Genomic DNA, 13,319 nt, shown 5'->3' on the forward strand with positions numbered 1-13,319 from the left:
CAGCATCAACCACAGCTGCACCAACAGTAACCACAGTTGCCCCAGCATCAACCACAGCTGCCCCAGCATCAACCACAGCTGCCCCAGCAGAAACGACAGCTGCCCCAGCAGTAACCACAGCTGCCCCAGCATCAACCACAGCTGCCCCAGCATCAACCACAGCTGCCCCAGCATCAACCACAGCTGCCCCAGCATCAACCACAGCTGCCCCAGCAGTAACCACAGCTGCCCCAGCAGTAACGACAGCTGCCCCAGCATCAACCACAGCTGCCCCAGCATCCCCAGCAGTAACCACAGCTGCTCCAGCATCAACCACAGCTGCCCCAGCATCAACCACAGCTGCACCAACAGTAACCACAGTTGCCCCAGCATCAACCACAGCTGCCCCAGCATCAACCGCAGCTGCCCCAAAACCAACCACAGCTGCCCCAAAAACAACCGCAGCTGCCCCAGCAGCAACCACAGCTGCCCCAGCATCAACCACAGCTGCCCTAGCAGAAACGACAGCTGCCCCAGCAGTAACCACAGCTGCCACAGCATCAACCACAGCTGCCCCAGCATCCCCAGCAGTAACCACAGCTGCCCCAGCATCAACCACAGCTGCCCCAGCAGTAACGACAGCTGCCCCAGCATCAACCACAGCTGCCCCAGCATCCCCAGCAGTAACCACAGCTGCTCCAGCATCAACAACAGCTGCCCCAGCATCAACCACAGCTGCACCAACAGTAACCACAGTTGCCCCAGCATCAACCACAGCTGCCCCAGCATCAACCGCAGCTGCCCCAAAACCAACCACAGCTGCCCCAAAAACAACCGCAGCTGCCCCAGCATCAACCACAGCTGCCCTAGCAGAAACGACAGCTGCCCCAGCAGTAACCACAGCTGCCCCAGCATCAACCACAGCTGCCCCAGCATCCCCAGCAGTAACCACAGCTGCCCCAGCATCAACCACAGCTGCCCCAGCAGTAACGACAGCTGCCCCAGCATCAACCACAGCTGCCCCAGCATCCCCAGCAGTAACCACAGCTGCTCCAGCATCAACAACAGCTGCCCCAGCATCAACCACAGCTGCACCAACAGTAACCACAGTTGCCCCAGCATCAACCACAGCTGCCCCAGCATCAACCGCAGCTGCCCCAAAACCAACCACAGCTGCCCCAAAAACAACCGCAGCTGCCCCAGCAGCAACCACAGCTGCCCCAGCATCAACCACAGCTGCCCTAGCAGAAACGACAGCTGCCCCAGCAGTAACCACAGCTGCCCCAGCATCAACCACAGCTGCCCCAGCATCCCCAGCAGTAACGACAGCTGCCCCAGCATCAACCACAGCTGCCCCAGCAGTAACCACAGCTGCCCCAGCAGTAACAGCAGCTGTTTATTAAAAGAACACAAAACTTACTAATTATAACAGATCTTATGGCATGCACTAATTTACTACACAGACAAACTTGATGTATATTCTTTTGACATAAGACGAGCACACATACAACTATTACTAACTTCTGTTAACAGTGACACAGAACCATTTGAGCCATATGCAGTGATTGGCTTCAACAATTAACAGCTTGTATGTCTAATATATTCAAAGAGATTTTTAATATCCATATTGCAGTTCATTTGTATTTGATTGCATTACACTGTAAGAAATGTACTTGGTGGAAACTCTGCTGCCCACTGTGGTGATTGTTATGTTGTCTGTTTTTTATGTGTGTTAATATTCCATGTAATGTAATTAAAGTATTAGTGTGAAATACAAGGAACTTATTTTACTATTTTACTATTTACTATTTATTTAAATTTATTTTATCGTTATTAATACGTACTGTGTGTATATGTTTATACTTATATTGTTTATATCTTTTTTATCCTTCTTATATTTGTATGTGTGACATGCTCCAACAACACCATGACAAATTCCTCCTATGTGCAACGTACTTGGCAATAAAGCCCTTTCTGATTCTGATTCTGTTTCTGATTCGGAACATGAGTGTACTTGTGTCTCTATGATGCAGCATCATTATCATATTTGTTTCTTCTAGTAGTGTGTGGTGAGCCCATGTTGGCATCTCATGAAACATTGAAATATTTTCACTTCATCATTACAGAAAATTATTTTCATCACAGGGCAATTGTGAGCAGTTTTGACAATATAAATCATGTGGCAAACGTGCTAATAAATAAACTTGAATAAACTTAATTTTTATTCACTCAGCCTTTTTTTTTAATCTTGAGGAATCATTGAAGGCCTGCCCTCATGTTCAGTAATGTCTAGAGTACAATTTAAACAGAATAAATACAAAACAACAACAACCAGACCACAACAGAACACAGTTAACAACAAAGGAAGTAAAGACCTGTCGAGTAAATTGAGATGTCCTGTTTAAGGAGGGCACATGAGCCAAGGGCTTCCTATTAACCCTTGTGTTGTCTTCCCGTCAACCTTGCAACTTTTTTTTCTTTTTGTCAAAATTTTAAATTAAAATTTTAATTTCAATGTTTTGGTCGACTTTTTCAACACTTTTGTTTGTGTATGTTTTTTAAGCTTTTCCCGATTTTTTTGTCACTTTCTAAGAGCACCAATAATAGATTCTCTCCTGAAGGTGTGGTTCTTCCAGTCTCTCATACCTATATACAAATAAACACTAAATGAAACATAAGCTGCACAATCAGACAAACGCTTGGTGTAATCTTAACAGGAAAATACACAAATGTTTACCATAACATCACAAATATCTTTCCCACAAATCCAAAAAGATGTATGAATAATCCATTACAGGGGTGGCCACACCTTAAAAACCCATTACTCTTACAAATCATCAACATTGTTCAGAGCCTGATGTCGTATTACCTGCTTTGTGTGGATATAAAAGATGATGTGTGTTCAGTAGAGGACATCAACCAGCAAACAGCAACAGGTGGAATCAGATAGCATCACAGCTTCAATCACTGCAGTCAAGACAAATCTACGGCAGACAAAACCTGTAAGTATTACAATGATGAATATTAGTCTAATTTCAATCAATAAAAGACGCGTTTCCTGTCTTTCATCAACAACAGTACAATTATCTGCAATAATAGTCATAATAATCATAATAATCATCACCAACGATTATCTGTGTAAAGATTGTTGGTGTCAAATTAATCTGTTAGTTCATTTATTCTGGAAGAAAAAAAGAAAAGTTTTAAAGGGGTGATAGAATGCAAAACCGATTTTACCTTGTCATAGTTGAAAAATGAGTTTGGAGGGTAAATAGGACATACATAGAACCTCCTCTGCAAATCTCACAATTTGAAACTGCCTCTGAAAACGGAAATCTCAACGAACCACCGAGTTGACATCAACTCGGTGGCTCCTCTTCATTTGGCTCTAGTCTCTACCTTTGTCACGCCCAAACATTTACATAGGCTACACCACTGATCTGAGGTCAGCTTAGTCTTCTGAATCTAGGTTGGGCAGATCTCAGAAATATTATACATTGTTCGTCCGCTTTTTAATTACTAAATTCACTTCCGAGACTTTTTTATGCGAGAAATCAACTATGTAGAGGTCAAATATGGGCTGTTTTACGAAAATTGATGGCTCATTGCAAATTTTGTCTGACTGTGTGTCGCAGTTCAGCAGGTGCTCAGCAGGCTAACGTGACAGCGGCCGGTGCTGCCTTGCCGCCCGGCGTGTCCTCCTTCACAGCCCCCGGCTCGCTGTGAGCTAGATGGATCTCTGTCAAGACCGGAAGCCTGCGGCGCTCCATGCCCGCAAAAAGGCCCACTTTTCTGGGTTACTGGACTACCAAAAGCCGAGGCCCTGATGGAGCTCCAGGGCCTGCAGCTAGCCGCGATCTTTACCCATAGGATTGAAGGCACACTAGCAGCTAACGAAATCCCTCATATTCACAAAAATGCATTAAATTGAAATCGGACGCAAGCGTTAGCTTTGTAAGACCTTAGGGGTAGCTGTTATATAAGTGGCGTGACGAAATTCAAACTGTAAATATATTATAATTATGCCGAAAGTGTAGCATGGTTCAAAAGGGTTGTACTTAGTGCCGTCATTAATTCAAAGGTGTGTTTTGGGCGTAACATGCAATGAACCAATCAGAGTGTCATCTCCCATTCCCTTTAAAAGCTGGGCACATTTGTATCTTGGAGCATTGCTATTATGATGGAGGATTTGGACCGTAATATTTTTATTTGTAATCCTTTACATGTTTGTGTGCTGCTGCGCTTCCCTGTGTGTGTAGCAAGCATAGTGTGCGCGCACTGTGCATAAGCCTAGGCACATTTGACTAATTTGCTGTTGAAATAACAATGAAATGCTGCGTTATTGACTTTAGACCAGGTTTTTGTTGGTAAATGGTGCGATCACTTCCCACTGCCTTAAGATAGCAAATCTCCCTGTAAGACCAGCATGCCCATGTGCGCAAAGATGGGTGCAGGTGCATTTGCTATTTAAACAACTTGGGCGCTGGACAGGAAACTGACAACTGCGTCGTTCCTAAACTAGCAAGGACACTTAAGCACGTAATTCATTTGTCAAATATTTCAATGCCACTTCTACAAATGGTATTTCAAAAGTGTGATGAACGGTATATTACCATCAGCACAGTCACTGAGAAAAGCCTGAATGTTACAAAATCTCAAGAAGCAATCATTTTGTCTCTTCTATTTGAGAGAATCAAATTTTACAATGTTGATTTTGAAGGATTCTTCGTCTGCCTGGCTCATCAATCAACTGTGATAGGTTGAATGTGTTTCATCAGATGCCAACATGAGCTTACCACACACTACTAGAAGAAACAAATATGAGTATGATACTCCTTCATACAGATTTTACACTTTAATACTTTATGTACTTTACATGGAATATGTACACACATGAAAATGCGGGCAACAGAACAATCACCACACTGTGCAGCTGAGTTTCCACAAAGTACATTTCTTACAGTGTAATGAAATCAAATACAAATAAACTGCAATATGGATATTAAATCTCTTTGAATATATTAGACATAAGAGCTGTTTATTATTGTGGCCAATCACTGAATATGGCTCATATGGTTCTGTGTCACTGTTAACAGCAGTTAGTAAAAGCTGTATGCAATCTTGTCTTATGTCAAAAGAATATAAATCAAGTTTGTCTGTGTACTTAATTAGTGCATGACATAAGATCTGTTAAAATTAGTAAGTTTTGTGTTCTTTTAATAAAATCATAAGTCACAGCTAAAGCATGTTAGATATATAACACCAACAACTATTACACCTACAGACCGTGGATGATGATTATTATGATTATTATGATGACTATTATTGCGGATAATTGCATTGTTATTGAAGAAAGACAGAAAACACAACTTGCATTGATTGGAATTGGACTAATATTCATCACTGAAATACTTACAGGTTTTGTCTGCTGCAGATTTGTCTTGACTACAGTGATTGAAGCTGTGATGCTATCTGATTCAACCTGTTGCTGTTTGCTGGTTGATGTCCTCTACTGAACACACATCATCTTTTATATCCACACAAAGCAGGTAATACGACGTCAGGCTCTGAACAAGGACGGACATCGTTTGTATGAGGAATTTTAGTCTTTTAAGGTCTGGCCACCCTTGTAATAGCTACATTTTACGTCTTCTTTTGGGTTACTACCTAAAGAAACCGGTTGAGGGACATTTCTTTTGAGACATGACGTTGGATTTGTGGGGAAGGTATTTTTGATGTTCTGGTAAACATTTGTTTATTTTCCTCATAAGATTACACCAAGCATTTTTGTCATTATGCAGCGTATGTCTGGTTTTGTGTTTATTTGTGTATAGGTATGAGAGAGTGGAAGAACCACACCTTCAGGAGAGAATCTATTAATGATGCTCTTACACCACCTCATCATAAAAGAAAGCTTGTTACTAAACTGTTCAGCACTTGCAGTTTTATATCCAGACATAGGGGTAATTTAAACCTAAGTCCTTTGCCTTGAACATCATTGATATTTCTGTATAGAACCAGCGGCTTGATCTATCTTTAACTCTAAGCTTTGTAATATAATTTACTTTAATTTAATGTAGTGTAAGCATGTAATGATAATTTGTCAAATATTTCAATGCCAGTTCTACAAATGGTATTTCAGAAGTGTGATGAACGGTATACTACTGTCAGCAAGGTCCCTGAGAAAAGCCTGAATGTTACATTTCTATTGATAACAATCCTACAGCTTGATCTTTCCAATCTAGCACTTCTAACGCAGACTAGAGGCCAGCGGTCACCAAGGCCAAGCACAAAATCTCCAGAAGCAGTCAGTTTGTCCCTCATATTTGAGAGAATCACATTTTTCAATGTTGATTTTGAAGGATTCTTTAATTAGTTCTGCTGGCTCATCAATCATCTGTGCCAGGTTAAGATTGTCACACATTGTCACACAAATTCTCAATTAAGTATCTATTCCTTATATGTTACATTTAAAGTCTGCTTAATAAATCATCAGAGATTTCCCATGCTTTCTACCCACATTTTGCTGCTGGTTGCTATGGTGTACTCAGGACCTGCTCTTAATAGGAAGCCTTTGGCTCGTGTGCTCTACTTAAACTCTACCTCTCAGTTCACCCAACAGGCCTTCACTATAAAAACGTTGCCAATTCAACCATTTTTTTTATCAAATTAACACGCCCCACCAGGGACAATAGCAAAGAAGCCAACAATTCATATGATTATGATGTTGCATCATACAAAAATAAGGACACTCTGGTTCTTTGTATTTCACACTTTAATACTTTGAATACTTTGCATGGAATATTAACATGCATAAAGCAGACAAAATAATCTGTTATAGTAAACATTATTTTGTGTTTGTAAATAACATGAGTCACATTTAACATGTTGTGAAGCTGTGATGCTGTCTGCTGTTTGCTGGTTGATGTCCTCCACTGAACACACATCACCTTGTATATCCATTCACACAAAACAGGTATTATGACGTCAAGCTCTGATCAGGGACGCACATAATTTGTATGAGGATTTTTTGTTTTTTAAGGTGTGGCCACCCTTTGTGAAAGCTTAATTGTATGCTGTTTGCTGGTTGATGTCCTCCACTGAACACACATCACCTTTTATATCCACACAAAACAGGTAATACGACATCAGGCTCTGACCAGGGACGCACATAATTTGTATGAGGGATTTTTGTTTTTTAAGGTGTGGCCACCCTTTGTAAAAGTTACATTTTATGCCTCCTTTTGGGTAACTGCCTAAAGAAACTGGTTGAGGGACATTTCTTTTGAGACATGATGTTGGCTTTGTGGTGAAGTTGTTTGTTTTCCTCATAAGATTACACCAAGAGTTTTTGTCATTGTGCAGCATATGTCTGGTTTTGTGTTTATTTGTGTATAGGTATAAGAGACTAGAAGAACCACACCTTCAGTTCATTTGTTTTTTTAAGGTGTGGCCACCCCTTTAATAGCTACATTTTACGTCTAAAAAAACGGGAACACCAAGACAAAGGAGACACCAACACCCAAAACAATACAATGATCTGACACCAGACAAAGACAACACAGAGACTATACACACGGTAACGAGGTGAAACAAGGGACAGGTGACACGAGGGCTCAGGAACAGGTGAGACACATCAGGGTGGGGAAGACAATCACAAAGGTGGGAAAACACAAGGCAGGAAGGAAAATAAGACATGACAAGAGAGAAAAACAGATATACAAATCCTCATCCTAACACATTATTGGTTAACTTATGTAACAATTTATACCTCCACGATCCTTGGAGAAACAAAAACCCAAATCTTAGACAATTTACCTCGTTTAAATCAGATGCCTCTATCAAATCTAGACTAGATTACTGGTTAGAAGCAAGTCAAATTGCAAACTGTGAAATATCTCCTGCACCACTTACTGACCATTGCTGTATTGATTATCAATAACCCCTACAATACAGTTCGCTAGGAGAAAAGGGTACTGGAAATTTAATGCAAATCTCCTAAAAAATGATGAGTACTGTAGTGGCATTAAAACCCTTATTCAAGAAGTCTTACAGGATGATTCCATATCGTCATACACTCAAAAATGGGAATTTTTTAAATATAAAATCTGCCAATATTCAATCTCCCTTAGCAAATACATTAAGAAGATTAATGGCTTAGACTAAGAAAATACCATTAAAGAGATACATATGATTTGCATAAAAAATAGTATTAACAGAGGACGACTCTTTTCCTTGCAATCCAGACTTGATAGAATTTATGAAAGAAAAGCTTGTGGGGCATTTATCAGATCAAGATCTAAATGGATTGAAGAAGGCGAGAAAATTTCAGCACACTTTTGTAGACTAGGCAAGGCAAGGCAAGGCAGCTTTATTTGTATAGCACATTTCAGCAACAGGGCAATTCAAAGTGCTTTACATGAAAACAGAATAAAAAATTTAAAACAGTTAAAATACAAGAATAAAAGTTACAGTGCAGTATAAGAAATGAAACATTAAAGAGCAATTAAAACAGTTAAATATATAAAAGCAGATAAAATAGGAATTTCTCTTTCTAAGCTTATATAGAAAGAAAGGCAACATCAAATAGATAAGTCTTCAGCCTTGATTTAAAAGAACTGAGAGTTGCGGCAGACCTGCAGTTTTCTGGGAGTTTGTTCCAGATATGTGGAGCATAGAAACTAAACGCTGCTTCCCCCTGTTTAGTTCTGACTCTAGGGACAACAAGCAGACCTGTCCCAGACGACCTGAGAGGTCTGGGTGGGTCATACTGTACTAGCAGATCAGAAATGTATTTAGGCCCTAAACCGTTTAGTGATTTATAAACCAACAAAAGTATTTTGAAATCAATTCTTTGAGGCACTGGAAGCCAGTGTAGAGACTTCAGTACTGGAGAGATGTGATCCACCTTCTTGGTCTTAGTGAGGACTCGAGCAGCAGCGTTCTGAATCAGCTGCAGCTGTCTGATTGATTTTTTAGGGAGACCTGTAAAGACTCCGTTACAGTAGTCTAGTCTACTGAAGATAAAAGCATGGATAAGTTTTTCCAAGTCCTGCTGAGACATAAGTCCTTTAACCCTTGATATATTTTTAAGGTGGTAATAGGCTGACTTAGTAATTGTCTTAATGTGGCTGTTAAAATTCAGGTCTGAGTCCATGACTACACCAAGATTTCTGGCTTTGTCTGTTGTTTTTAACATTATCGTTTGAAGCTGAGTGCTGACTTTCAATTGTTCCTCTTTTGCTCCAAAAACAACCACCTCAGTTTTTTCTTCATTTAATTTAAGAAAGTTCTGGCACATCCAGTCGTTAATTTTCTCAAGGCACTTAGTCAGTTGTTGTATTGGACTGTAGTCCCCTGGCGATAAGGTTATATACAGTTGTGTGTCATCCGCATAACTGTGGTAGCTTATTTTGTTGTTTTCCATAATTTGAGCCAGTGGAAGCATGTAGATGTTAAACAGGAGAGGCCCCAGAACGGAGCCTTGGGGAACTCCGCACGTCATATTTGTATGCTCAGATGTATAATTCCCTATCGACACAAAGTAGTCCCTATTCTTTAAATAAGACTCAAACCACTTTAGTACTGAGCCCGAAATGCCAACCCAATTTTCCAATCGGTCTAGTAATATGTCATGGTCGACCGTATCAAATGCAGCACTGAGATCAAGTAGTACCAAGACTGAAATTTTGCCACTATCTGTGTTTAAGTGGATGTCATTAAAGACTTTAACAAGAGCTGTCTCAGTGCTGTGGTGTGGTCGAAAACCCGACTGGAAGGTATCAAAACTGTTGTTTAGTGACAAGAAAAGGGTCAATTGTTGAGAAACCGTTTTTTCAATGATTTTACTTAAAAATGGAAGGTTTGATATCGGCCTATAGTTGGTCATTAGTGACGTGTCTAGATTGTTCTTCTTTAAGAGTGGCTTAATGACTGCAGTTTTCAGGGCCTGTGGGAAGATACCTGAGAGAAGAGACGTGTTTACAATCTGTAGAAGATCTGGAGCCAAACAATTTGCAACATTTTTGAAAAGGCCCGTTGGTAGAATGTCAAGGCAACATGAGGAGGTTTTCAGATGTTGTATAATGTCCTCCAGGTTTTTATAGTTAATCATACGAAATTGGGTCATGTTGGAATCTGTTTTGCTTGGACACTGTGACAACACATACCCTGTACTCGATATGGAAGCACTGACTGTTTGTCTAATTTTCTGAATTTTGTCATTGAAGAAGGTGGCAAAATCATTGCAGGCCTTTGTGGATAAAAGTTCAGATGCTACTGGTACTGGAGGGTTTGTTAACCTATCGACAGTAGCAAACAAAGCACGTGAATTATTATTGTTTTTGGCAATAATGTCCGAGAAGAAGGACCGCCTTGCATTCCTCAGTTCCAAATTATAAATGCGAAGTCTCTCTTTAAAAGTGTTGTAGTGGACCTGGAGATTAGTTTTTCGCCACCTGCGTTCTGCTTTTCGACACTCTCTTTTTTTTGTTCTTACCAGTATGGTATTTCTCCATGGAGATCTTTTCTTATCAGAGACAGTTTCTATCTTAATTGGAGCAATGGTATCAATAACATTTGTAATTTTACAATTGAAATTGTCTACAAGCTCAGTGACTGAGACCCCTGAGAGGGCGGGTGTGGACGAGAAAAGCTGACTGAATGTTTCACTGGTGTTGTCAGTGATATACCGTTTTCGTATTAACTTTGTTTGGACACTTTTTTGCACAGAGATAGTGCCATTAAAGAAAACACAGGAATGATCAGATAGAGCAGCATCAGTCACCACAACCTTGGAAATGTTCAAACCCTTCGAGATAATCAAGTCCAGAGTGTGCCCCTTGTTGTGTGTGGGCTCCGTCACATGCTGAGTCAGTCCATAGTTCTCAAAAATACAACACAGTTCTTTTGTCCCTCTATCCTGGGGGTTGTCAACATGAATGTTGAAATCACCAGCAATAACTACACAGTCAAAGTTAATACAGATTAAAGACAGCAGTCCACTAAAGTCGTCAAAGAAGGATGCACAGTATTTAGGTGGCCTGTAGATAATTAGAAATAAAGGTCGAGAGGGGGACCTTAACTGAAGAGCCACATATTCAAAAGAAGCAAAGTTTCCATAAGCTATTTGAGTACATTGGAACGAGTCGTTAAACAAAATGGCGACTCCACCTCCTTTCTTATTTGCTCTATTCTCACTCATAAAACTGAAGTTAGGGGGAGTTGACTCAATGAGAACAGCATCACTGTTGTTATGGTCTAACCAGGTTTCAGTTAAAAACATAAAATCAAGATTGTGTTTACTAATAAAATCATTGATTAAAAATGATTTACCCGCCAAAGACCTGACGTTTAGTAAGGCTAGTGTTAGTGTGTTAAAATAGTTATCTGTCTCATTTTTTGGGACAGGCTGTGGCTGACGAGGAATGGATGCTAAATTTGCTAAGTTGGCAGTTAAGTGCTTCTTTTTCTTACTTAGCGGAGTCACCATTCTTTTTCTATTACCTATCACAACATAGATTGACGAAGAATTGAATACACAGGACCCAGGCTTGTCCTGGAAAGAGTCATGAGTGCCACTAGGCATGCCGCCTGGGCCCAGCACATATCAGTTAAAGCTTGTTTCATTCTGTACACAAGCATACTTATCAGTCTGTTGAGAAGGAGTTAGCTGCCGTCCTTGAGGGGGCAGAGGTGCCTGGCGTTTTACTTTCAGTGGTTGATGCTGGGGGCGAGTGATGGGAGAATGTAGTGGGGTAAACTTGGTTCCAGCATCTACCAGCTGCTCCATCCGGTCAGTGAACCCCAACATGTGGCAGGGGGACACAGGGGAAAGGGTGAATGGGGAGAGCAATGGATCCTCAAAGGCGTCGGTGATGGTACGGGGGTTTGAGGAGTGTTGGACGGGTGAAGGGGGTTGAGATTTCTCGTCTCCGCTCTGAGGTCCTCCATGGTCAAATCTTTGCTCAGGTGGGGGCTGTGGTGGATCACTGCCGCTCTTTGTTGTGTCTTCCTCCTGTTTTGTTTGTGTTGATTTATCTTGTCCTGTGTCCTTGGCCGAGGGAGCAGATGTGTGGTGCAGAAAGTAATGTAGGCTAGAGGTGAACAGCTTTACTCCTGGCTTGTTAAGGAAAAGTCCATCTGCTTTAAAAAGATGTCTGCGGTCCCAGAAAATGACTAGAAAGACAATGACAACAAAGGAATTCTATCAAAACTCTTACAATTAACGGTACAGACTGCACAGACCCTAAACTAATTGCAAAAGAAATCAGTACATTCTATCAAAACCTATATAGCTCATCCTTTTCTGTAACAGATTCAGACTTTCTCTTCAATAAAATGAAAGATTTTATTCCCCTAATTGACAGTGGATTCAAGGAAGAATGTGACAAGGACTTTACTATGGAAGAATTAAACAAAGCAGTCATGCACCTAAAATTGGATAAATCTCCTGGCCCTGATGGCTTAACAGCCAACTTTTATACAGACTTGTCACTACCCACTAGCACGAAACAAGGCATCATCACACTCATACCAAAACCAGGTAAAGATAGTAAGTTATTAGACAATTATCGTCCAATTTCCCTATTAAACGACGATTACAATTTATGAACCTACATTTACACTAACAGATTAAAAAGAGGACTGGACCAAATAATTAGTGAAACACAAACAGGGTTTGTAAGTGGCAGGTCCATACATAATATAAGACTATAGTACAAGATCTGTTAGAATATAACTATCTCATAGAAGATAAAGGATTCATTCTATTCCTTGACTTCTACAAGGCATTCGACATGTTAGAACATCAATTTCTATTTGAAGTCTTACGTATGTGTGGATTTGGCCCAAAGTTCTGTAACATAATAGAATCCTTCTATAACGACACAACTAGCTCAGTAGCACTCCCTCAGGGTACGTCTCCTCGTTTTACCATCAATAGAGGGGTCAAGCAAGGATGTAACATTTCCCCACTTTTATTCATTCTAGCAGCAGAAATGTTTGCAGTTAATATAAACAATTCTGATGTTGCCAAATTAAACATCTTTGATGAGCAGATAGTGATAAGCCAACTGGCCGCCGACACTACCATCTTTGTAAAAAATTTAGAACAAAAACGTTTTTCACTTAATTGCTGAATTTTCTAAAGCTTCAGGTTTAACACTTAATCGCAATAAATGTGAATTAATGGCCATTCACCAATGCAACCTCATAAATGCTTACAATATTTCCATCAAAACTTCTGTGAAATATCTTGGAATTCATATAACCAAGGACGTTAAATCCAGCGACTCCTTAAATATACAGAACAAAATTCATGAGTGCAAATCTAAGATGGA

Source organism: Sander lucioperca, chromosome 16 (genome assembly GCF_008315115.2).
Source record: "Sander lucioperca isolate FBNREF2018 chromosome 16, SLUC_FBN_1.2, whole genome shotgun sequence".
NCBI classification, from domain to species: Eukaryota; Metazoa; Chordata; class Actinopteri; order Perciformes; family Percidae; genus Sander; species Sander lucioperca.